This window comes from Stylophora pistillata, chromosome 5 (assembly GCF_964205215.1).
Source record: "Stylophora pistillata chromosome 5, jaStyPist1.2, whole genome shotgun sequence".
NCBI lineage: Eukaryota > Metazoa > Cnidaria > Anthozoa > Scleractinia > Pocilloporidae > Stylophora > Stylophora pistillata.
This window is the reverse complement of record NC_142523.1, coordinates 16,355,189-16,359,982: the sequence shown is the minus strand read 5'-3', so window position 1 is coordinate 16,359,982 and position 4,794 is coordinate 16,355,189. Positions and strand designations below refer to the sequence as shown.

Sequence of the window (4,794 nt, the reverse complement as noted above, 5' to 3'; positions counted from 1 at the left end):
AAAGCTGATCCCCTCCCCCTTGCTAACAATAAAGGTCTACCAGAGTTCAGAACACAACGTTTTACTGCATCAAATTTCTAGAGTGGAAAGAAGAAAAGCAGGCCAGCTTTACCAATGACATTCTCAGGCTACAGTTAACTGCAAATGAAGTCAAGTCATCATCCTGGCGTTATGCTCGTTACTTTGACCATAGCATTATGCCCAAAATTGCCGCCATGATTTATCTGACCCTAGCTAGCTGGTGTTCATTAGAGAGGACAAGTTTTAATTTCTTTGTTAATTTTCACTGTGGCCTAGGCCTTCTTTGCGATTAGAGAAGTTTTCTCTACGTGAAATATCTAGCGAATTTCTCAGCCTTACGAAAGTATTGGATTTAGCCGAGTAATAACTACAGATTTGGCTGATACAACAACAAATTACATGTATTCCATGGTCAACTCGTCTTTCTAAACTTAGCATAGTGACCCCGCGCTTCTGTTCAAAATCTAGCCTCCAAGAGGTTGATAGAAGACATTATGTTAAGTTTGACAAATTATTTGAGGTAAGTTCCTATCAGTAAACGGAACCACCAATACATGTCAGTTGATCTAGCCGGCTGGTCAATGAATAATGGCTGAAATATGACCAAGCTTTGTACGTGCAGGATGTTCGAGCACGATTAACTTTTATTTAAATGAATTCTTTGATAATAACATTAATGACAAGAATAGTACTGTTAATGACAATGATGATAATAATATAATTGCTATTGGTATTTACCGAGACTAGCGTTTAGGGCGCGCTCTAATTGACTACTCAAGTTCCGATTATTTTTTGATATTCACCTCTTGGAAACGCACACAAAATTTGTGCCCGAAAATATCGTAACCGTTGCAGGAATAAACGAGTTAAATTCATCGTTTTGTGCTATACTAAAATAAATTTTCAATTTTAGAGTGGATATTTACTCCACCCCTTCACAGCTCGTTAAACATCTACCACCTCCACTTTGGTGAAAACTTGTAAATTATAGACTACGATTAGTCCCTCCATCTCGGCGAAGTCTAGCACGCGACTGAAAAGAGATCAGCAACCTTGTTAACTCTGTTAATAAAACGAAGTTATCTTATATCTCATTCACGCGAAAAGTAGGGGACATGTTCAGAGAAAACATTTTCAGCGACATAGAAGAATATATTATTTACTTCGGGACTTCGATAATTGGAGAAAACAAGAGCCATACTTGGTCTATAATTAGTCCCAATTATGGCTCTTGGTAAAAATCATGAGAGCCAGGATGACGGAAGAAACAAAATGAAATAGTCTTCACCGTTCCTTGCATGAAAACGACAGGAGTAATTAGGACTGGGCTCTAGAGACTTCCTCGATCATTATTCGGGATACTGATACCCATCCAGTATTGGCATCACCCTGTGTATGACCACTGGGACACTTTCCTACCCATAACTCCACAGTAACCCTGCCTTGTGGGATGTTTTCACAACATCCCTCAAATGATCTGTGGTGAAGCAGATCTGGATTCCCAGACGGCCAATAGTTGTACACAGCAGCCTCAATTGTCATTGGTCCACTGCATTCATTTCCATTAAACTTGAAGAACCACCGGTTGCATTTACTTGAAGTGCCTTGGACTCTCATATTTCCTTGGAATGAGACTTTAATGGCTGTATCAGACTGCAGCTTGTTGAATGAGCAATCCTGGAACAAATGGCAAGAAGACAGTATCAGTGCAAAAAGCTTTTATAACAATGGTACACATTAGGGAAGAATTCAATGACCTTGTACTTTTCCTCCCTGCTATGAAGCACAGAATTGAATACAAATTAATTTTGTTGACTTCCATTTTAAAATTTTAAAAATGTTTATTTAATCCAACTCCCAAATATTTTTATGGCATTTTCTAGATATTTCTATACCTTGATCTTTCCACTATCTCTGCCATCATTGATATTTTTCCACACACACTGTTTCCAGTTGGTCTGTGACACTGCACTATTCACACTTTCTCCTTTCTCTCCCTTAGGCCCCAGTCCTCCTTTCACACCCTTCATTCCTGGCGTTCCACCGCTGCCACGTGACCCTTCATTGCCTTTATTTCCTTTTATTCCCATCATTCCAGGTGCGCCATTTTTACCACGTGACCCTTGATTTCCTTTTTCTCCTCTTGTCCCTGTCATGCCTCTCGGTCCCTTGACACCAGGCTCTCCCTTGGCTCCATCTTTTCCCTGTTGTCCTTGCAACCCCGGGGACCCAGGAATTCCCGGCATTCCTGGTATGCCATTGGATCCTGGAATCTCTGAAAATCCCCGAGCAAAGATGGATTTCTGGAAAGGAAAAAAGGTAATCGGATCGACTCGCTAGATTGAGTGTTGAGTTAGAAAAATTACAAAGACTACGCTTTCATCCCTACAAACCTATTTCGTGATTGCTCACTCATCAGGGGATTTTATAAAATAAAATCATAGAATAAAATAAAATACTTAATGCTTAATACTGATTACTCTCACTTACACAATCATAAATCCTGGCAAAACAGTTTTTGCACTGAATGGAAAATTAACTGTGTGTTTGTAGAGGTCTAACTGTTGTTCGGTGCCATAAAAAAGGGGTCATCACACGTTTTCTAAGCTATTTCAGGTTTTTTTAAATTTGTCATCACAATTTATTCAAGATGTCCTAACACCTCCCCTGTGAGAAAACACATTGGCAACCGGGTAGTGCGATTGCCTTGTGTGAGAGAGGCTTTCCCCCAACCTCCCCATGCTAAGTAGTACTAATGCGATCACAACAACTGATTAAACTGAAGTCCATGCGGCCGACTTTCAAAATTTTAAGGTCGGATTTTCCGTTCCTTTCCGACCTCGATAGACCTTCTGGAGCTCAAAATGAAAAGTGAATATGCTATCGAATACTCTGTTCGAAAAATAATGGATATCAAAGTCTTAGAAGCGACGGAATAAGTTTCCGAGGCAACGACATTCCGATTCTTCGATGCGATGCGAATTATGGCTATAAAGTGAAACCCGAGCTATACTACTTTATAGTATTGTATCAGCCTTTACTTTAAGTAATTGAGGCCCAGTGACAATTTGTCGTTTCCACAGCCCGGTAAATTAAATATCATGGTTACACTATGGTATGTCCGTAAAGTGCTGTTTGATTGAAGTTAATGTGTAAAATATCATTTCTCATTTGATCTTGTTTTTCTATGGGAACCAATTGTCCAATAGATTTTCTTTTCAGTTTTGATCATAGGTAGCACGATTAACAATTTTGATTTTGATTTGGGCATCGTACGCGGAATTGCTATTGTTTTTCAGTAATTATTGGCCTGTGTTGTTAAATATTTTAGCAGTGTCACAAGCCCGAACAATTTGAAAAAATTCTCATAATCATAATCACATTAATCATAGTTCATTCTTTTTTTGGAGTGAAATTCCTGGCGCTTATTCAGGCTGAAAGGTGCCAGAAAGAACAACTGTGCGCTCCAATATGCATCTTAGGTAATTAAAAGTTTCTCGATGTTACCTGAATTGTTTACGGTCGTCTGCACTTGATCAATTCATTGCTTAAATCATGTGGTGTTTTGTTGAAATGTACCGCTACTTCACAAATCTTTTTCTTAGTGACCATAGCAGACTTATGGTTGCGAAATCTAACTCTAAAGTCATTTGTTGTGGAACCAGTGTATTGTAGGCAACATTTCTTGCACGAAGCCAAATAAATGATGTTCTTAGAATCAGAGGAAAGTTTCGATCGTATCTTGTAACTTTTGCTTGTTTGAAAACTTTTAAAGTGAATTCGATTCAACCAAGAAAATTGCGACAAAGATCGCATCTTGTTCTATTACATTTAATACATCCCTTAACCTCAGCAGCCCCTTCTACAGTAATCCCTGTAGACATAAATTCAGTTGTGTATCGCTCCTTAAGCAACCCATTTGTATCTACTCATCATCGCAGAAGAAAAGGTTCAGTCTTTAGCCGATTATCGTCGCTGGTTCGTTCTTATAGATCACAACTAATAATTAAGCAATGTTGGCGTTTAATTACTTCTGCGTATCACGATGATATTTAATGCTCAAGCACACAATTTCAATCTCGTGCTGATCTGAGGTAGCTGTTTCAGCGCTCTTTTGTATTAAAAATAGTTAGAGGTACACTTAACACAATTAAACAAAACTGAAAAGGCTTAAACGAGTTGTTTCTTGGCGATTCATAGCTAATATTTCGAAATTTCGAGACCATCAAGGATGTCGCAATATACCTTGCGCATGGTGAAAAGTTTATCGGTCGATTTTTTATATATTACATATTTCGTAGCTGTTCAAACAAAAACTTACGCTTCGATTGTACCAACGTGACCCGAATCAATTTCTGATAAAACAGCGGCTAAAGAGCGATAACCTCTCTCTCCTATAGTTTCTTTCTAGCGGGATGCTCGTAGCAGCCAACTCGAAAGCTTGGTTCCTTTGGCTACTACACACTCTTTCCACTGCTTTGTGTAAATTCGTGTATAGTTAGAACTCTCTTCTTTTTTTTTCTACTTTTTCTCTTTCTCGTTGTTGTATTTTTTAGTAGAATAAGTGCGAATAAAGAATGAATGCCATGTTTGTCCCGTGGTGGTCCCAGAAATCATTGCGCAAACACAAGGATCGATTACTGGCAACTCATTCGTTTGTCGTCACATTTTGCTCAAGCTTTCCTAACACTTCCCCTATGAGTAAACACATTGACACCCATGCAGCGCGATTGTCTCGTGTGAGAGAGGCTTTCCCCCTACCTCCCCAGGCTA

General features: G+C 39.0%; 1 pseudogene; it reads right to left on the bottom strand.

Moving 5' to 3' along the window:
* Positions 1 to 1,272: 1,272 nt before the first annotated feature.
* LOC148730553 (collagen triple helix repeat-containing protein 1-like) lies at positions 1,273 to 2,289 on the bottom strand (annotated as a pseudogene).
* Positions 2,290 to 4,794: the final 2,505 nt, after the last annotated feature.